Source organism: Hyperolius riggenbachi, chromosome 9, assembly GCF_040937935.1.
Source record: "Hyperolius riggenbachi isolate aHypRig1 chromosome 9, aHypRig1.pri, whole genome shotgun sequence".
NCBI lineage: Eukaryota > Metazoa > Chordata > Amphibia > Anura > Hyperoliidae > Hyperolius > Hyperolius riggenbachi.
Window position 1 is genome coordinate 73,958,279 of NC_090654.1, and position 22,815 is coordinate 73,981,093.

Genomic DNA, 22,815 nt, shown 5'->3' on the forward strand with positions numbered 1-22,815 from the left:
AAAACACCTGATTGGGAGTATCAGAGGATGTGAAGGTTAGTAGTTGGGGCCCCCACACCTCTGGGCCCCCCTGCAGTTGCAGGGGCTGCTCCTCCTAGTTTCACCCTTGAAAAGTAACATCCAAATTATTTGAAGTATATTCTTGCTTGCTGGTGGCTTCAAAATGCATTTTATTGATTCATTGTGAAAATATCTCTTGAAGAAAACTTAGCAGAAAAAAGTGAATTGAGATTTCTTCTGTTTTTCTTTGGTTCACATTGTTGGTGTTCCTATAGATGTCATTGCTTCTTTTCTGACTTTTCAAGTTGTTCTTTTGTTTTTGTACTTTATTTACTCTTTGCTGTAACAGAACATCCAGATTTCACTGTAAGCCCCCTCTTCCTTTACCACACGAACTAGTCCCTCCACTTACTCCTTGTGGCACACGGAGGTTGGGAGTATCCTTATCCTTCTTTCATCATAGGAATATTGCAAAAATGAAGCTCCTCTTTCAGGGGCGTCGCTAGCCCCAAAGATCAGTGGCATGTGCCCCGGATCTATTATGGGGTGCCCCAGATGTCCCCCAGGCAGAGGAGAGCCACCACAGCACCAAGCATGCCCCACAGAAGCACCACAGCACCCAGCATGGAACCAAAACATCCAGCATGACATAACATCTCCCAGGGTTCCCCTTGGAGGCACCACAGCACCCAGCATGGCACCACAGCACCCAGCATGCCACCACAGCACCCAGCATGGAACCAAAACATCCAGCATGACATAACATCTCCCAAGGTTCTCCTTGGAGGCACCATAGCACCCAGCATGGCACCACAGCACACAACAATGGGGGTATGCTGGGTGCCTCTATGTGGGCATATTGGGTGCTGTAATGCCATGCTAGATGCTGTGATGCCTTTATGGGGGCATGCAGGGAGCTGTGGTTCTTCTATGGGGGCATGCTGAGGGTTGTGGTGCCTCAATGGAAGGTCCGTGGGAGCATAGGAGGGGTTCCACTTGAAAGTCAGGGAATGCTGCCAAGTTAACTTGACATTCTGTTGAGTTAAAGGGACTCCGAGCAGTGCAGAAACTATGGAAAGATGCATACCATACATGAAGCTCTCATTCTCCTCTTTCCAACGACACATAAACCGCCGCCCTACGCCTTTTAGTTTTCATTATTTTTGCGATCGAAATCGCATTTGCCGCGATTTCGATTGCGAAAATAGCGAAAACTAAAAGGCGTAGGGCGGCGGTTTCTATATTGTTGGAAAGAGGAGAAAGAGAGCTTCAAAATAGTATGCATCTTTTCATAGTTTCTGCACTGCTCGGAGTCCCTTTAAGTACGGTGACCATATGTCCCGCTTTACCCGGGACGCGTCCCGCCTTCGGGGGGCGCTGTCCCAGGCTGCATGAGGTCCCGGGAAACGTCCCGCTTTTAGCAGCGGGACGTCCCGGCCTCGGGACTCTGGCCACCGTACAGTGAACTAGACGCTGCGCTAGTTCATTCCCCGCAGCCCCGCTCCAGCCTGCAATGTTCTCCTCCGGCAGGCACAGGCAGAGCAGGGCTACGGGAAGATGGCGTCCGAAGGCGGAGCCCTGTATTGGAGACTATTTGTCTCCAGTACAGGGCTCCGCCTCCGGACGCCATCTTGCCGTAGCCCTGCTCTGCCTGTGAGAGGCTGAGTGGGAGATTGAAGATCGTCCAGGCCAGGGGGAGCTGCACACACCAGAGGCCGGCTGCGTGAGGGGACGTCTTCTGCCAGGTGAGTAAATGCTTTTTCTTGCAGGTGAAGTGTTTGCCCACATTTTGTACTGACAGATTTGCCCAAATTGTGTTCATTTTGTACTGACATGTTTGCCCGCATTGCATTTATCTTGTACTGACATGTTTGCCCGCATTGCATTTATCTTGTACTGACATGTTTGCCCGCAGTGCGTTTATCTTGTACTGACATGTTTGCCCGCAGTGCGTTTATCTTGTACTGACATGTTTGGCCGCATTGCGTGTATTTTGTACTGACATGTTTGCCCGCAGTGCGTTTATCTTGTACTGACATGTTTGGCCGCATTGCGTGTATTTTGTACTGACATGTTTTCCCGCATTGCGTTTATCTTGTACTGACATGTTTGCCCGCAGTGCGTTTATCTTGTACTGACATGTTTGCCCGCAGTGCGTTTATCTTGTACTGACATGTTTGCCCGCAGTGCATTTATCTTGTACTGACATGTTTGCCCGCAGTGCGTTTATCTTGTACTGACATGTTTGCCCGCAGTGCGTTTATCTTGTACTGACATGTTTGCTCGCAGTGCGTTTATCTTGTACTGACATGCTTGCCTGCCGTGCGTTCATTTTGTATTAACATGTTGCCCGCAGTGCGTTTATTTTGTACTGACATGTTTGCCCCCATTGCGTTTATTTTGTACTGACATGTTTGCCCCCATTGCGTTTATTTTGTACTGACATGTTTGCCCCCATTGCGTTTATTTTATGCTGACATGTTCCCCGCAATGCGTTTATTTTGTGCTGAAATGTTGCCCGCAATGCGTTTATTTTGTGGTGTCTGGGGTAACTGTTGCTGCATTTATTATTTAATGGTCATAGTTGGCTGTGTTTGCTGCTTTGGGGTTATGGCATACTATTAAATAGCATCACACAGTTTCTGCACACCTATGATGTGAATCCACGTTTGACCACATCACGGCGTAAACAATGCTTTCTTATGCCTCGCTGTTGCATCATTACGTTAGCTCTGCCCATAGAATGTCATGGCCACGCTCATTTTTCGCGCGCGCTGCAGACACCACATTTTTCGCCGCGGCATCCCCTGTTTCCCCCCCCCCCCCAATCCCCCCCGTCCCAGGTTGAGCCTTCAAAAATCTGGTCACTCTACTTTCCTAAAGGATGAGGGTGGGAACTCAATGGTGGATGACCAAGGTAAGGCAGAGTTATTAAATGCTTTCTTTGCTTCTGTCTTTACAAAGGAAACAGCACTGTTGCAAATTACAGAGGCGGAAGAGTCTCAATCTTCTAACTGTAATATTAAATACTTAACGCAGGAAGAAGTAAAGGCAAGACTAAATAAATTAAAAATAGACAAGGCACCTGGCCCGGATGGCATGCATCCTCGGGTCCTAAGGGAATTAAGTTCAGTTATAGATAAACCCCTTTATCTTATCTTTTGTGACTCTCTTGCAACTGGCAGAGTCCCAGTGGATTGGCGTACAGCCCACGTTTTCCCATTATTTAAGAAGGGCAAAAAATCAGATCCAGGAAATTATAGACCTGTAAGCTTAACATCAGTTGTATGCAAACTATTTGAGGGGTTACTAAGAGATACTATACATGACTTCATAGTAGAAAATAATCTTATTTCTCAGCATCAACATGGGTTTACTAAAGACAGGTCCTGTTTGACTAACATGCTCAGCTTTTATGAGGTAGTGAATGCTAATATGGATATTGGGAATGCTGTAGATGTGATATACTTAGACTTTGCTAAGGCATTCGACACTGTTCCCCACAAAAGTCTGGTGCAAAAGATGAGGATGCAAGGACTGGGGAAGAGTCTGTGTGCATGGATAGGGAACTGGCTAATGGACAGAAAACAAAGAGTTGTGGTCAATGGATCATACTCAAAATGGGAGACTGTTAGCAGTGGGGTCCCACAGGGGTCTGTACTGGGTCCAGTGCTCTTCAATTTATTTATTAATGACCTAGTGGATACAGTAGTGAGCAATGTTGCTATTTTTGCAGATGATACAAAATTGTGCAGAATCATCAACTCTAAGGAAGATAGTGTTATATTGCAACAGGATCTGGATAGGATGGCTATATGGGCACATACATGGCAGATGAAATTCAATGTTGAAAAATGTAAAGTCATGCATTTTGGTCGTACCAATGGTCTAACACCATACAAAATAAATGGGATACAGTTGGGGACATCAAACTTGGAGAAGGACTTAGGAGTACTCATCGACAACAAGTTAAATAATCGTACTCAATGCCAAGCCGCTGCAGCTAAAGCTAACAAAATTTTGGGATGCATTAAAAGGGAAATAAAAACTCGAGATGCTAGCATAATATTGCCCCTGTTTAACTCTCTAGTAAGGCCACATCTGGAATATGGAATTCAGTTCTGGGCACCACATTACAAAAAAGATATTGCAGTTTTAGAGCAGGTGCAGAGACGAGCAACAAAATTGATACGTGGGATGGAAGGTCTCACTTACCAAGAAAGGTTAGATAAACTGGGTTTATTTAGTCTAGAGAAAAGACGCCTTAGAGGAGATCTAATTAACATGTATAAATACATCAGAGGGCAATATAATAGCTTGGCGGATGAGCTTTTTGTCCCTAGGCCTTCTCAAAGGACTAGAGGACATGATCTGCGCATGGAGGAAAAACGTTTTAGCCATTTATTTAGGAAAGGGTTCTTTACAGTAAGAGTGATTAAGATGTGGAATGCATTGCCACAGGAAGTCGTTATGGCAAACTCTATACCTGCATTTAAAGGGGGCTTAGATGCTTTCCTTGCGTTGAATGACATCCATGGCTACAATTACTAGGTAATGCCAATGATGTTAATCCAGGGATTTTATCTGATTGCCAGCTGGAGTCGGGAAGGAATTTTTACCTTGTAAGGGTTTTTTCGCCTTCCTCTGGATCAACAGGGATATGTGAGGGAGCAGGCTGGAGTTGTACTTTGTACTGGTTGAACTCGATGGACGTATGTCTTTTTTCAACCAAAGTAACTATGTAACTATGTAACTATGTAACTTTAAGTGACATTGCGTATTTATGTGATGTTCTGCATTTTTGTTTTGTAACAATGGAGAGGGAGCTTCATCCAAATTTTGCTGGGCAGGCCTACTTAGACCACTATTAAATTCATGTGAATTTTGCTCCACCCATGACCACACCCACATTCCAGTGCATGGCCACACTCATCTTTCGGCTGTGCCCCGGATCTCTTAGGATCCTAGCAATGCCCCTGCCCCTCTTTCCTTCAGAGGATCTTCCAACCCGTGTTCACGCCTTCATCACATCACGGCTGGACTATTGCAATGCCCTTTATGCAGGCCATCCAAATAAAGACCTACACTGCCTGCAGCTAACACAGAATGCTGCCCCAAGACTGTTAACAAGCCAACCCCACCATTGCCACATAACACCAATCCTTTGCTTACTACACTGGCTAGTGGCTACTCATGAAATGGAGAATCCTTTTCAAAATTGGCATGTTACATTAAAATCCCTACACAACCTAGGCCCAGGATACCTGAATGATTTGCTGCAACTGCATCACATCTCCCGCAACCTCAGATCAAAAGGATACAATAACTTGACCACCCCCAGAGTTCAACTAAAAACCTTTGGAGCCGGAACTTTCTGGCATGCTGCCCCTACCTTGTGGAATGCCTTGCCAAATGCAATCAAGAGAGCTCCAACCCTGGACACGTTTAAATCAAAATTGAAAAGCCAGCTGTTTAGTCTGGCATTTATCATAATATAACTTTTTCCCTTGTACACATCACTGTGTGCTGATCTGAGACAACTTTATACGCTTTGGGTCCTCTGGGAGAAAAGTGCTTAAAAGTAAACAGAGACGGGAAAATTAAAAAGATTTTATACATACCTGGGGCTTCCTCCAGCCCCATACGCTCCGATTTTTCCCACATCGCCGTCCTCCGCTGGCCGCAGCTACAAGAACCGGGTCCCGTCACTGACATCATCAGAGCCAGCCTACGCAGGAGAAGTGCGCCCTCTACGTATCTCTCCAGCGGCTGCTGGAGAGATACGCAAACAGCGCACGTCTCTTACGCTTAGACTGGCTCCGACTGACAGAAGTGCGGGCAGCAGAGGACAGCGGTGTGGGAGCGATCAGAGCGTATGGGGCTGGAAGAAGCCCCAGGTATGTATAAAATCTTTTTGATCTTCATCTCTGGTTCCCTTTAAAGGGATACTGTAGGGGGGTCGGGGGAAAATGAGTTGAAGTTACCCGGGGCTTCTAATGGCCCCCCGCAGACATCTTGTGCCCGCGCAGCCACTCACCGATGCTCCGGCCCCGCCTCCGGTTCACTTCTGGAATTTCAGACTTTATAGTCTGAAAATCACTGCGCCTGCATTGCCGTGTCCTCGCTTCCCTTGATGTCACCAGGAGCGCACGGCGCAGACACAGACCATACTGGGTCTGCACAGTACGCTCCTGGTGTCATCAGCGGGAGTGAGGATACGGCAATGCAGGTGCAGTGGTTTTCAGACTTTAAAGTCTGAAATTCCAGAAGTGAACCAGAGGCAGGTCCAGAGCATTGGGGAGTGGCTGCACAGGCACAAGATGTCTGCGGGGGACCATTAGAAGCCCTGGGTAACTTCAACTCATTTTCCCCCGACCCCCCTACAGTATCCCTTTAACAAATGTTTAGTTGTTGTTGTTATTCTCAATACTGAGGACAAGGGTACTTTACAGGGGGGAAGATGTGCCTCCATCCTTCTCATGTCCCCCTCAATGTTGAAAGTTGTACGGCTTTTTTATGATCTAGGAAAGGAATCTGCACAGAATGGCGTAACTAGTGGAGGGCGCAGTGGGCAGCTCCGCACTGTGGATGGGAAGACTCTCATGGTAGTAGCCCAAGCTTGTTTTTGTTTTTCTGGGAAGGAGGAGACACACTTGTTGTTTGGGAGGTCAAGACTGGATAATCTATGGTGGCAGACTTCACATCCCCTCTTACTGAAGAGTCCCTTTAAGGCTGGGGTCCCTTTAAGGCTGGGGTCTCCTCAAAGGAGTATATTCACATAGCTATGGTAAAATTGCCGTGTTTAGGCACAAGAAGCATAATGCATGGTACACTAGGTAATGCAGGTTGCAATATTTTTGCATGTAACATACTTGATGTAAGTGAATTGCCACAAGCTAATTTTAGAGCAATTCCATGTTTATCCCCCGAAATTTCTTCCATGCCCTCTTGCTGTGTAAGGCAAGGTTCCTATTTGTGTGCAGTTTTCCACAATGCAAACTCCCATTAGAATGACAGCGCATGTAAATAAATGGGCTTATTCACATCTAATACAAATTTTTGCATGCGGCCAGAAACAGCCTGTTACATTTCTTGGGGAACATTGCGCATAAATACTCTATTACTAATTTTTTACATTGGCTACAGAGCCAAAACGCAATTTTTTTTTCAGATGTGAAGGGAAAAATTAGTGCAAAGGCATGCTTTCTGTGTATACAAGTATGACTATGCCCAAAACTGTATGACGATGTTGAGTAGAGATGGCCCGAACGGTTCGCCGGTGAACGGTTACCGGCGAACGTCCGTGGTTCGCGTTTGCGGAGTACCGCAAACTTTTCCGGAAGTTCGATTTGCCCCCATAGTGCATCATTAGGGTCAACTTTGACCCTCTACATCACAGTCAGCAGGCACATTGTAGCCAATCAGGCTACACTCCCTCCTGGAGCCCCCCCCCCCCTTTATAAAACGCAGGCAGCGTCAGGCATTGGACTCACTCGTGTGCCTGCAGTATTATGCAGGAGAACAGAGGCGCCAAAAGGATAAAAGGAAGCTAAATGAGCTTAAAAACCAAATTCTTGGTAAATAGAGGAGGTAGTGGTGGACTTACCTCCTCCAAGTAGACACACAACGACTGTAGTAAAGACAGTCAATATATTTTATTTATGAACTCCAAATATGCAACGCGTTTCGCAGGTTTGATCCCGCTTCATCAGGCAATAGCAATGGAGCAATAGCATATGTGGTCAGTAGAAGAGCCAGGCACTTGTGTGCCTGCAGTAATTAGAGAAGGGAGAGCTGCTGTGCAGAGACCTATAGGGAAAGCTTAGTTAGGCTCTTGTAGGCTTCTTAGCTTGCTCCTTGCTGACTCTTATTGCTAAAAAAGCACCCCTCAACAGCTCTTTTGAGAGCTAATCTTGTTCTTGTGATCTATTTTTTTTTTTTTTTTGTGGCCCACTTGCATTATATACAGTTTTGTCAGTCAGTCGCAGCTGGCCTTTGGCCCCTTGGTGGTAATTACTACTGTGCCAGGTGCAGATTCCTAATACCCATCACTGCATATAACTACCTGTTGTTCACAGTGCACCCACCTACCTACGTGAACGCACGCCTGTCCGGTACCTGTTTGTGTGTGACAGGTGCACATTATAATACCCATCACTGCATATACCTACCTGTTGTTCCCTTCAGTGAACCCACCTACCTACGTGAGCGCATGCAGTGTCACTGTGCCTGTCCGGTACCTGTCTGTGTGTGACAGGTGCACATTCTAATACCCATCACTGCATATACCTACCTGTTGTTCCCTTCAGTGCACCCACCTACCTACTCGAGCGCACGCAGTGTCACTGTGCCTGTCCGGCACCTGTGTGTGTGTGACAGGTGCACATTTGTAATATCAGTGATTGCATAATTGTTCACATCACCTTTGTGACCGCAAGCTGTGTAATATACCACTCCGAGCATACCTGTTAACTGCACCTGTGTGACAGCTGCACATTGTATTGTAATACCAGTCACTGCATACCTTTCACTGCATCTGTGACTGCACATTGTATTATACCTGGCAGTCAGTGCATACCTTTCACTTGAATGGATGGCAGACTTGCCCTCCATAACAGATTCTCGTTAAAGGTAATAAAGTTGATTAGTAGTGTCCCCATATACTGCAGGGACTCGAAAGTCCTCCTGCTTTGTTATTTTTTTGCCACTACCTCGGGACTTGCATGCCATGCCTGCTGCCTTCCCTGGATGTGTGGTGGTAGCCGTTTCTCAGGCTCCATCTCCGGACTGGAATCGAACCCTGACTCCCTGGCCGTACGCTTTCTTTAACAATGGTAGAGAAAGAACCATTGACAGTATGAGCAGCGATGGACTACTGGGTGCGCAGGCTTTACCTGTGGCCAGAGCTGTCACAATTTGCCATCCAACTTCTGTCTTGCCCTGCCTCAAGAGTTCTGTAAGAATGGACCTTCTGCGCAGCTGGAGGCATTGTCACTGAGAAGAGAAGTCGCCTAAGTCACAAAAGTGTTCAGTACCTCACTTTTATGAAAATGAACGAGGCATATATCCCGGAGGGCTACTGCCTGCCCAGTGGCGGCTCCAGGAATTTTTTTTAGGGGGTGCTATGCAGGTGCTGGACCAATTTCCGGGGGAGCTGACGATCTGCGCCGCGGCAAAAAATGGGCGTGGCTTAGCTACAACCTGCGCCGCGCAAAGCGCGCTGCGGCGAAAAATGGGCGTGGTCATGACCGGATGAGGGCAGGGCTAACTGTAATTTAAAGTGAACCCAGGGTGAGAGTGATATGGTGGCTGCCATATTTATTTCCTTTTAAACAATTCTAGTTGCCTGGCAGCCCTGCTGATCTATTTGGCTGTAGTAGTGAACTGAATTACACCAGAAACAAGCATGCAGCTAATCTTGTCAGTTCTGACAATATTGTCAGAAACCCCTGACCTGCTGCATGCTTGTTCAGGGTCTATGGTTGAAAGAATTAGAGGCAGAGGACCAACACGGCAGCCAGGCAGCTGGTATTACTTAAAAGGAGATAAATATGGCAGCCTCAATATTATTCTCACCTCGGGTTCCCTTTAAAAGTGCAACGCAAAGACAGAGGGCCCAAGTTTTGGTGACCCTTTCCCCAGAAAATTCACATAATTGTGCAGGTTTTCTCAAGAAAATACACGTAATGTGAGCAGATTTGAACAAAAAACATGTTCAATAACCCCAATATGCACAATCGGTAGCAGATATGGCCCCAATATGCACAATCGGTAGCAGATATGGCCCCAATATGAACAATCGGTAGCAGATATGACCCCAATATGCACAATCGGTAGCAGATATGACCCCCAATATGCACAATCGGTAGCAGATATGACCCCCAATATGCACAATCGGTAGCAGATATGACCCCAATATGAACAATCGGTAGCAGATATGACCCCAATATGAACAATCGGTAGCAGATATGACCCCAATATGCCCAATCGGTAGCAAATATGACCCCAATATGCACAATCGGTAGCAAATATGACCCCAATATGCACAATCGGTAGCAGATATGACCCCAATATGCACAATCGGTAGCAGATATGACCCCCAATATGCACAATCGGTAGCAGATATGACCCCCAATATGCACAATCGGTAGCAGATATGACCCCCAATATGCACAATCGGTAGCAGATATGACCCCAATATGAACAATCGGTAGCAGATATGACCCCCAATATGCACAATCGGTAGCAGATATGACCCCAATATGAACAATCGGTAGCAGATATGACCCCCAATATGCACAATCGGTAGCAGATATGACCCCAATATGCACAATCGGTAGCAGATATGACCCCCAATATGCACAATCGGTAGCAGATATGACCCCAATATGAACAATCGGTAGCAGATATGACCCCAATATGCACAATCGGTAGCAGATATGGCCCCAATATGCACAATCGTTAGCAGATATGGCCCCAATATGCACAATCGGTAGCAGATATGACCCCAATATGCACAATCCGTAGCAGATATGACCCCAATATGCACAATCCGTAGTAGATATGACCCCAATATGCACAATCCGTAGCAGATATGACCCCAATATGCACAATCCGTAGCAGATATGACCCCAATATGCACAATCCTTCCTCAGCAGTTTTGACCACAATAAGCACCACCTGAAAAAGAAAAGAAAAACCCATTTACTCACCTACAGCCAGAAGACCTTCTTTCCCGACCTCCTGTCCCGACCTCCTTGTGGCGCGCAGACTTCCTGCTTGCATGCTGAGAGCATGGCTACGGGAAAATGGCCGCCCGAAGCCATGCACTGCAGACTCGAAGTCTGCAGAACAGGGCTTCGGGCGGCCATCTCCCTGTAGCCCTGCCTGCTGCTCCGTGCTGCCGCTGTGTGAACTGACTTGGCGTCTTTTGGACGCCTGAAGTCAGTTCACTCCAGGGGGTGCTTTGGGGGTGCTTGGACAATTCTAGGGGGTGCTCGAGCACCCCCAAGCACCCCCCTGGCGCCGCCCCTGTGCCTGCCCCAAGACTAGGTCAGTCCCCACACACAGCATCTCTGCCTGCACGCCGTGTGACTGGCTGCCTGCCCCAAGACTAAGTCGGTCCCCACACAGCATCTCTGCCTGCAGGTTACTTGACAGCCTTCTCCGCCACCACCAACAGAGTCCAGGACTACAGGCGGATTCCTGAATTTTTAAGGCCGCTGCTAGTATTGGCCACTATAATAATTTTTCTGGTGCATGTACATGCCTGCCTAATTTTTCTGGCTGCAGCTGCAACAACAAAACAAAAGGCATGTACATGTGTCAATTCTCCTTCGTTATCGTTACCTTGCCGTGGTGAAGGGGCTTGCGTATCATAATGAAGCAATGACCGCCGACTATATGAGTGTCTCAGGGGGGGGCACACCCAAGATAATAAGGTTGTTGCTTCATTGTGGACAGACCAAATTCAATCAGCTGGACAGTCACTGTTGTTCTACCATTGAGCTACCACAGCGGGCTTGAAAACTGCCACGGCCTGCACTCTCGCCATGGTGCGCACCAGTCCAGCACGGCCGTCACTACACAAATAGCTGTTTGCGGTGCGTTACACAGTGAGTTTCGTGTGTCAGTGTGAAGCAGTACACTAATTACACTACCTGATTGATGTATACACATGCAAGATGTTTTTAAGCCCTTTAGGCCTCCAATTTAGCATGCAATGTGGTTTCTGCCCTTAAAACGCCGCTTTGCGTCAAATCCAGATTTTTCCCGGGGACTTTTGGCGTCTATCACACTCCTCCATGCAAAAATTCAGATGTTAGACCCCTTGAAACATCTTTTCCATCACTTTTGTGGCCAGCATAAATGTTTCTAGTTTTCAAAGTTCGCCTCCCCATTGAAGTCTATTAAGGTTCGCAAAAGTTTGCAAGTTCGCGAACGTTTGAGGAGGTTCGCGAACCTAAAATCGAAGGTTCGGGCCATCTCTAATGTTGAGTCAAAAAGCAGCCTTGTCTGCAGAGCCCACTCGGCCACGTGCTCACCTGGCGAGGTCAGCATCTGCAATGGAGGGTTTCCCGGCCGGGACACCGGAGCCGTGGCAAGGGCCATATCGGCAGCCAGAGGCTGGAGGAAGTGCTGGGTAAGTAGATCTTTTTTTTTTTTCTCCTGGAGTAGATCTTTTTTTTTTTCTCCTGGATGTTTCCTTTAAAGAACAACTATAACGAGAGGGATATGGGGCCTGCCATATTTATTTCCTTTTAAGCAATACCAGTTGCCGGGCAGTCCTGCTGATCCTCTGCCTCCAATACTTTCAGCCCCTGAACAAAGCATATGCAGATCAGGTGTTTCTGACATTATTGTCAGATCTGACAAGATTAGCCACATGCTTGTTTCTGGTGTTACTCAAACACTTCTGTAGCCAAATAGATCGGCAGGGCTGCCAGGCAACTGGCATTGTTTAGAAGGAAATAAATATAGAAGCCTCCATATTCTTCTCACTTCAGTTCTCCTTTAATTCCATTATATAAGCTGCCCCAGGTCATCAGGCTATATTTTTAAAACAGGACTTTAAGCAACAGCAATCTTATTTAATGCAAAACGTGTAACATTTGGTAAATATAAAAGCACACGGGGTTACATATTTTTTTTTAATTATCTAAGTGGTCAATAGAGGGTGTTTAGCTTTAAATGCTCCCTGTGTCTCTTGATACCAGGTCAGTTCCGGGCACCCATTGTTCCTTCTATTATATTAATCTCCAGCGAGGGCAGGGCACCCGCAGCAGCGTTGGGTGGCAACCCTCCCCAACACACACACCATCCCCCACCCCCCGGGCACAGCCAGCTCTGCAGCCTCATGTCCCTGTCTGGGTTGTGTTTTTTTCCTCTCCTGGCACTAAAACATTTTTTTCCCTTCCTCCAGCTGCCCTTTGAATCGCCGACCCAACAACAGAGCGGCGCAGAGCCGGAGGGTCACCCAGCCTGGCACTGCCTAGATCAGATAGTTTGGAAACTCTGCTGGGGATTAGGAGGGGGAAAGGCACAAGATGTTTGAACAAGAGATAACTTTTAGGCATGGAGGAGAGTGACAGAAGGAATGTGAGCAAATCCAGCAAGAAACTGCTGTGTGCACAAACAGGGCTGTCCTCGGGTGACCCCAGCCTGGGGGCACGAGGGGCAGAGGTGTGGGTGCAGTGCCTAGAAACGCAGCTCAATACCCACAATGCAACAATAACCAAGCTATGCACTATATATACATGTACCATGTATTGCAGTGCACAATACTGTCTATGCAATCTGTAACAATGAAGATGATAATGTTGCTAAAAGAGCACAAAACGTACTATAACCTTGCCAAAGCAGAGACAAGAGACATACCACAGCCCTAAGTAATGATAGCCAGACACGGGTCAACTATTCCCACAGATTCAATCACTTCTAGGAAGACAATTCACGGTCACCTTTCCAGTCTATAAATATTCGATTTATTTGAGTCAATATTTCAACAGGGCCAGATTTGTACTGTTTGTTTACCTCCCAAGGTCGACTATCACCAAAACGCAAATCCTCACATAGTTGCTCCCATACATCATTTACGATATAGATTTTAGTTTCCTGGTTAGGGATGATAGCTAGGCCCCTTCATAACCCCACAGCAAACTGAAAAGTCTAGTAATCGCTATGTGAGTGACTACTGCCTATGTGAGTATTCACCCAGAGAGGGGTTTCTACAGTGATGTGAAAAACTATTTGCCACCTTCCTGATTTCTTATTCTTTTGCATGTTTGTCACACTTAAATGTTTCTGCTCATCAAAAACCGTTAACTATTAGTAAAATATAACATAATTGAACACAAAATGCAGTTTTAAATGATGGTTTTTATTATTTAGTGAGAAAAAAAACTCAAAACCTACATGGCCCTGTGTGAAAAAGAAATTGCCCCCTGAACCTAATAACTGGTTGAGCCACCCTTACCAGCAATAACTGCAATCAAGCGTTTGCGATAACTTGCAACGAGTCTTTTACAGCGCTCTGGGGGAATTTTTGGCCCACTCATCTTTGCAGAATTGTTGTAATTCAGCTTTGAGGGTTTTCTAGCATGAACCGCATTTTTAAGGTCATGCCACAACATCTCAATAGGATTCAGGTCAGGACTTTGACTAGGCCAGATTTGCTGGTGTGTTTTGGGTCATTATCCTGCTGCAGCACCCAAGATCGCTTCAGCTTGAGTTGACGAACAGATGGCCGGACATTCTCCTTCAGGATTTTTTGGTAGACAGTAGAATTCATGCTTCCATCTATCACAGCAAGCCTTCCAGGTCCTGAAGCAGCAAAACAACCCCAGACCATCACACTACCACCACCATATTTTACTGTTGGTATGATGTTCTTTTGCTGAAATGCTGTGTTACTTCTACGCCAGATGTAACGGGACACGAACCTTCCAAAAAGTTCAACTTTTGTCTCGTCGGTCCACAAGGTATTTTCCCAAAAGTCTTGGCAATTATTGAGATGTTTTTTAGCAAAATTGAGACGAGCCTTAAAGAGACTCTGTAACACATTTTTCAGCCTTAGTTCTTCTTTCCTATAAGTTCCTATGCCTGTTCTAATCTGCTCTGGCTTGCTGCAGTCTTTCCTAACTGCACTGTCTCTGTAATAAATCAATGTATCTTTCCTCTGTCCTGTTTGTCGGGCTAAAGCTTGATTGTGTGGAATGTGCAGGGCTGCTTGTGATTGGTAGAAGCGATACACACCCTCTGCAGGCCCCCTGCATACTATGAATGACTCACACTCTATGCTTAGCTGAGCCTATTAGAAGCTGGTTAGTTTGTTTGTAAACACTGCCTAAAACTGTTAATTACAAGCCAGGATTGCAGCAGAGAGTGGCAGAAACAGCACAGAGGGGCACAGGAGAAAATAATGAATAGAATGGTATGCTTTTTATTGTAAGAATATTAGAGTACAGATTCTCTTTAATGTTCTTTTTGCTTAAAAGTGGTTTGCGCCTTGGATATCTGCCATGCAGGCCGTTTTTTGCCCAGTCTCTTTCTTATGGTGGAGTCGTGAACACTGACCTTAATTGAGGCAAGTGAGGCCTGCAGTTCTTTAGATGTTGTCCTGGGGTCTTTTGTGGCCTCTCGGATGATGTTTTTGCCATTTGTGGATAATGGCTCTCACTGTGGTTCGCTGGAGTCCCAAAGCTTTAGAAATGGCTTTATAACCTTTACCAGACTGATAGATCTCAATTACTTTTGTTCTCATTTGTTCCTGAATTTCTTTGGATCTTGGCATGATGTCTAGCTTTTGAGGTGCTTTTGGTCTACTTCTCTGTGTCAGATAGCTCCTATTTAAGTGATTTCTTGATTGAAACAGGTGTGGCAGTAATCAGGCCTGGGGGCGACTACATGTGTGATAAACCACAGTTAAGTTATTTTTTAACAAGGGGGGCAATCACCTTTTCACACAGGGCCATGTAGATTTGGAGTTTTTTTTTTACTAAGTAATAAAAACCATCATTTAAAACTGCATTTTGTGTTCAATTATGTTATCTTTGACTAATAGTTAACGGTTTTTGATGAGCAGAAACATTTAAGTGTGACAAACATGCAAAAGAATAAGAAATCAGGAAGGGGGCAAATAGTTTTTCACATCACTGTATATGCATTTCTGCATTCTAACTTTGAGAATGCTGAACAGATACAGTGAACCTATTGTTTTGTCATAATACCTGTAGCCCCGCTGCTGCTTTTGTCCCATCACTTCCTGTATTTGAAGTACATGGCGTGGCTGGATACTGCTTGCCCTCACCCATTGGCACCACTAATGATCTGCTGGTCCGCAAATGCAGTACAGCGAGATAAGGGGTCTTTGTAGAGGAGAGTACCTGTCTCCCATTAACATCGGACAAGTAGGTGGGTGGGCAAGGGAAGCGGACAGACAGCAGACGACTACACAAGCCAGACACAGTGGGTAACACAGCTGATCAACTGCACCAGCTGATCAGCTGATCAACTCAGCTGCCCAAGGCCACAGCCTATGTGGCCTGCCCACAAATCCGGCCATGGATTCAGAATCAGAATAATTTATTTCGCCAAGTGCAAATGGGGGGCTGTACCCGGAATTGGTTTTGGCTTATACAGGTTCTGGAAGAATGGGGGGATAATGTCTGAAAGCCAAGAGCTGAGGCTGCCATACTATGGCATCACCAGTTGCACTGGGTACAACTCACGGATTGGCTGATGGGTCAGTTGGCACCTTCATGATTTTGTTCTGCACAGTTTTGTACAGCATGGAGTACAAAACCTGCTGGACAGCAGTGCAAAGTGGTGCATCAGTCACTACTTTCCTCTCAATTCCATTTGGAGAGTAATTAATCCACCCATATTTGTCTTTCTAAAAAGTAAGCGCCCTTTCACACGGGCACCTGACAAGCCGTGAAGTCACCACCTGTCAGCTGCTCTCCAGCACGCACCGGCCAGGCACCCGGTACTGATACTGTACAGGCGGCCCAACCACGGAGTGAGATATGAGCCGCAGCCGTGCTCTAGCTTAACATGTTGCGTTCCTCTTCTGTCCAGTAATGCCACCAAGAGTCAAGGCTTGACACGTCTGGTGTTACAACCGCTGCAATTCCGCTGCATTTCATTTGCACCCGAATTGCACTGGTGAGCGGCATACGGGAGGCAGAACTGCTCAGCAAACATGCAGTTCAGCCACTCGTCTGAAAGGGACCTTAAAGTCCAGCCTGCACCTGTAGCAGATGATTGTGAAGTCCTGGCAGGTTGAGACTTTTTTTTGTTACTGGGACACTGGAAAACCACCTTTCTGGCTCTTGATAAGTTAATTGCAGCCAGAGGTGTAACTAAAGGGGAGCAGCTCCTGCTACCGCAGAGGGCCCCAGAGCTGTAAGGGGGCCCCCAACTAATACTTCACTTCCTCCGATAAAGGGATCCATCCTTTAGATCAGGTGTTTTTCTGGCTACACGTTATGGGTGTGAAGATTACAATGTCTACATTTGCTAGTTTTATGACCCTTGTGAGATGGGCTTCCAGGCTGTAAGGGTCACCAGGTGTCACCAGGGGTAGGCAAGAGAAGGGGCGTGAACATTGGGGAGCCCCATCAGAGTTTTGCTATGGGGGCCCCATGATTTGCAGTTATGCCACTGACTGCGGCTTTTCAGGAGTAGCGGTAAATCAGTATCAGTGAGGGTAATGCTGCCGCAGGACACAATGTAATTTCTAGCCAGATCAACAGGTCGAATGGATAATTTCCAACATATCTGATCTGCTCCCAATTGATTTTGTGCAGAAGTGATCTGAAAAACGATCCAGTGATTAATCAGGAGAAGATCCAACATGTCGGAAATTATCGATTCGACCCATCATGTGTACCTAGCATTAGGGTTATGTTATGTACACACACTCAATTTTCACTACTCTACTTGAAATGACCATTTGGTTGCCAGTCTTGGCAAAGTCAGTGGCCAACTACTACCATAATGTTAAATGCTTCCTACTCCTTCTCTTCTCTTAATAGGACAGAATGGACACCTCAGTACACTGATCACGGGTACACAGTCACCTGAAGCAAGCACTAAAGATTATTTTGAGTGGCATTTATCCGAATTGTGAACATAGCTTTAAAGTTTTAGCGATAAGGGCATGATGGAATCACCTCAGCCGTTTTATTCATTTACCTACTGCTAGTTTTATCCATAACCCTAACAGTAATGGCTCTGGTGGAAGGGTAGGCCTTCTCTTCACAGAGCACTGCTCCATTACGTCACTCAATCCCATCTCTTCACCATCTTCTGAGGTTCATTTTTTCTGCATCTTTTTTTCCCTCCCACCTACAAACTGTGATTATTCATTGACCTTCTCGTTTTCCTTAATCATTTCTTCACATGACTTCTCTACTTTCTACTGATATTCCTACTTTCACAGTGGCGTTCCTAGCGCTAAGCGGCAGGGGTAACTTGCTCCTGCCGCTTAATGGCGGTGAGGAAGGGGGGGGGGTGACACCTGGAGCCCTGTGCAGCCGCTCATGTCCGCTGTGCTCGGCTCCTCCAATGTTGACTGACAAGTATCTCTTCCCATGTCTGTGTCCTCCAAACAGTACAATGGATAATAGAATGTGGAGTCTGCGCCTGCACCAGGTAGGCCACGCCTTGCACAGTTATCTGGAGCCACTTGTGCATAAATGGCTCCGTGCTACTATGCATGCGTGGCCACGCTCGTGCCAGCAGAGGAGTATGGACCCGATTAGCAGGAGGGTCCTGGCCAGTGGTGGAGGACCATAGGATGCCAAGAGAAGCCTCAATACATTCCAGAGGTTGGGTTCATACTGCACCTGTGGCAGTATGGCCACGCCTGCACAGTAAGCTGGAGCCGCTTGTGCACGAGTGGCTCCTTGCTACTCTGCATGCGCAGCCACGCTTGTACCAACATAGGAGTATGAACCCTATCAGGAGGAGGGTCCTGGCCAGCGATGGAGGACCAGAGAATTCTGAGAGAAGCCTCAATACAATACAGAGGTTGAGTTCATACTAAGCCAGCAGCAGTACAGCCACGCCTGCACAGTTAGCCGAAGTCACTTGTGCATAAGTGGCTCCTTTCTACTGTGCATGCATGGCTGCGCTTATGCCACCATGGGAGTATGGACCTGATCAGGAGGTCCTGGCCAGCGGTGGAAGACCAGAAGATGCTGAGAGAAGCCTCAATACAATCCAGGTAAGTATTTGTTTCTTTGGCTCTAGTTCTCTTTAAGTAGGAACATCAGACACTGCAGTTGCACAGTTTACCGCAATAAATGCTCCTGAAATGCACACAACAATGCGTATAGTAGGTAAGAACCCTTCATATTTTTTTACATATGGCAAATATGGTGCAACTTTACTAAATAGAAGGGAGTGGAGATCACTGGTAAGGACCGGTTATAGAAAATTGGATCAGACTGTAGTGGGCGACCTGCCAGCAGGGTGGTATGTGCTGGGCGGGGAGACAGGGCTTTAGTTGAGCCCAGCCACCGCTTGGCTCTGGAGGTCAGGTCGTGCCAGCGTCCCCCGGGGCCTCATGCTCACTGAGTGTGACATAAACTGGGTAATGACAACACTAGACTCAGCTGACCGAATTATCACTAGCACAACACAAGTTGCTATTATCCATTTCGCTAAGGCAAGATAGACCTTTATAAAACCAATAATATACATTATAAAAAAATCATAATCACAATGACATAATACATTCTCACAGTTGTATTTTCATATGCAAAACGGCATGTAAAATACAGTCAGTTTTGATCAACCTGAAATGTTACCTTAAAGTGTATCTGAGGCGATATGTGACATGATGAGATAATCATGTGTATGTACAGTACAAAATATATTAATAACCAGGCTGTTTGACCTTTCTGGAACAAAGTGATAGCTGTATCAGAGAGGTGACGGGAGTGGAGCTGGAGGATAATCCATGGCAGGTCTTGTTTCACCTAGCCCCTATCTCTACCAAAAGATATAGATCATCAGCTCTCCCCTTCCTGTTGAATGCAGCAAAGGGCCTGATTCCTACTACCGTATATACTCGCATACAAGCCGAATTTTTGACCCCCAAAAAGGGGGTCAAAAGTTGGGGGGTCGGCTTGTATGCGAGTCTGGTGCTGGTGATGGTGGTCCGAGCCCCCCGCACTAACCCCCCCCCCCGCCCCCCCCGCGGCCGCCGCTACTGCTGCAATTACCTGCCCGGCGCCGCTTCTTCTATTCCCCTCCTGTCCGGCTCCGTAAATCACTGCAGCGCTCTTCACGGCGGCTGCAGTAGAGAGAGAGAGCGGTTCCCATAGCAACCGCCGCTACAGGAAGCCGCGCTCTTCGCTGCTTCCTGTCTGATCACAGCAGCCACCGTGAAGAGTGCTGCTGTCCTACGGAGCCAGAGAGGAGGGGAATAGAAGAAGCGGCGCCTGCTAAGGTAAAAGCAGCGGCGGCCGCAGGGGAGAGGGGAGGCGGGGGGGGGGGGCACTGGGGCACTACCTAGCGATACTGGGGCACTATACTAGCGATACTGGGGCACTACCTAGCGATACTGGGGCACTATACTAGCTATACTGGGGCACTATACTAGCTATAATGGGCACTATACTAGCTACACTGGGCACTATACTAGCTATAATGGGCACTATACTAGCTATACTGGGGCACTATACTAGCTGCACTGGGCACTATACTAGCTGCACTGGGCACTATACTAGCTATAATGGGCACTATACTAGCTATAATGGGCACTATACTAGCTATAATGGGCACTATACTAGCTATAATGGGCACTATACTAGCTATACTGGGGCACTATACTAGCTATACTGGGGCACTATACTAGCTATACTGAGCACTATACTAGCTATACTGGGGCACTATACTAGCTATAATGGGCACTATACTAGCTATAATGGGCACTATACTAGCTATAATGGGCACTATACTAGCTATAATGGGCACTATACTAGCTATAATGGGCACTATACTAGCTATACTGGGGCACTATACTAGCTATAATGGACACTATACTAGCTATACTGGGGCACTATACTAGCTATACTGGGCACTATACTAGCTATACTGGGGCACTATACTAGCTATAATGGGCACTATACTAGCTATACTGGGGCACTATACTAGCTACACTGGGCACTATACTAGCTATAATGGACACTATACTAGCTATACTGGGGCACTATACTAGCTATACTGGGGCACTATACTAGCTTTACTGGGGCACTATACTAGCTGTACTGGGGCACTATACTAGCTGTACTGGGCACTATACTAGCTATACTGGGCACTATACTAGCTATACTGGGCACTATACTAGCGATACTGGGACACACTAGGGGAATAAGGCGGCCAGCATTTCCTACCCCCGGCTTATATGGGGGTCAATCATTTTTTACTGGTTTGTTAAGTAAAAGTGGGGGGGTCGGCTTATATGCGGGTCGGCTTATATGCGAGTATATACGGTAAGTGGAGGTTGGCCTCTCCCCCAACAGTTACTGTAGTTGCTGGTTCCTATGGTTCAATCGTCTACAGGAGGCTATCTTGTCTGGGAAGGATTTGATAAATAGACAAATCTGGTTACCTTGGATTCTCTATCAGGATACCACGGAATATCATAGTATTATGGATGAGGATGCCTCGGACATGGTGGGAGTAATGGGGTTACTGGATAGGAAGATCTGGAAAAAAGTGTATTTTCAAACGATAGACTAAGCTGGAATAATGAAGTTGACCTGACGGAGAGGATGTTTTTGTGTTTTTTTTCTTTCTTTCTATCATCAGTTTTCTTTCCTCTGATTAATATAATCGATGGAAAATATGCTGCTAAATACATGTCTGTAGGTGGCATTTGAGGTTATTATGCAGACAGAAGAAGGGACACTGGATACTTCTGGGGTAATCAGTTAAATGGATGGACTGAGATGCATTTTAGGTCCAGACAGGGCCGGCCCGCTCATGAGGCGAGATGAAACTTTTGCCTCAAGAGGCACATTTCTAGGGGCGGCATCCGCTCGTCGGTGGGTGCGGGGAGCCGGCCGCCGAGCTGGAGGGGTAGCGGGCAGGACGGGGGTATTGGGCCTAGCGGCGGGGAGGGGGGTCGGACCCCCCCCCTCCCTCGCCTGGGTCCCCCGTCCTCCGCTCCCCTCCAGCCTTAAATAGATCAGAAGCGCTACTCGTAAGAGGCAGTGGGCGGGGAGGACTCACCTCTTCCTCGATCCAGCGTGCGCTCCACTGACGTCACTTCCTGCAACACCGCCCACTGTATTGTAAGTGGACGGCGTTGCAGGAAGTGACGTCAGTGGAGCGCACGCTGGATCGAGCGAGGAAGAGGTGAGCCCTCCCCGCCGCTAGGCCCAATACCCCCGTCCTGCCCGCTACCCCTCCAGCTCGGCGGTGGCGGAGGCCCCCGTGGGGGGGGGGGGGCGGTGGCGGCTGCAATACTTTTTTCAAAATTTGCCTCAGGCGGCAAAAAGTCTAGGGCCGGCCCTGGGTCCAGAAACTTTTCTTATTGAAAAATGTTGCCCAGGAATTTGTGGATTTAATATTATGCCTAGGAGGAACAGATGTACCTGTCTTTATATATTTGTTCTAAAAGAACCTTCTATACTGTGCCTTTATACATGTCATGGATATACAGGAAGTGCAGAATTATTAGGCAAATGAGTATTTTGATCACATCATCCTCTTTATGCATGTTGTCTAACTCCAAGCTGTATAGGCTCGAAAGCCTATTACCAATTAAGCCGTAAAAAGCCGTAAAGCGCGTCCGCATGACGCGTCTTGCGTCATGCGGACGCGCTTTACGGCTCCTTACGACGGGGAATGCGGAAGAAGAGGACGCTTTGCCGGAGGACGACTGGCAGTCGGCCAAAAACAAAACTTAGCCACGGAGGGAGACCGGAGGGCACCGAAGGACCGGCGCGGGCACAGGACGGCTGCAGGAGGCTTGGGAAAGCCCCAGGTAAGTGAATTTTTTTTTTGGCCCACAGTTAAGGTTCCCTTTAAGTTGCCTAATAAATATGCACAGTAATAGTCACCTGCACACACAGATATCCCCCTAAAATAGCTAAAACTAAAAACAAACTAAAAACTACTTTCAAAAATATTCAGCTTTGATATTAATTAGTTTTTTGGGTTAATTGAGAACATGGTTGTTGTTCAATAATAAAATTATTCCTCAAAAATACCACTTGCCTAATAATTCTGCACTCCCTGTATGATGTAACCAATATGTTCTTTTTCCAAAATAAAAATTACATTAAAAAAATAACC

At 46.8% G+C, this 22,815-nt stretch overlaps 1 protein-coding gene across 1 annotated transcript in view; it reads right to left on the reverse strand.

The window, feature by feature from the left end:
* The window catches only part of LOC137532503 (netrin-4-like), an 84,625-nt gene that overhangs the window by 33,275 nt on the left and 28,535 nt on the right, over window positions 1-22,815 (reverse strand). The gene's annotated exons all lie outside the window — the stretch shown is intronic.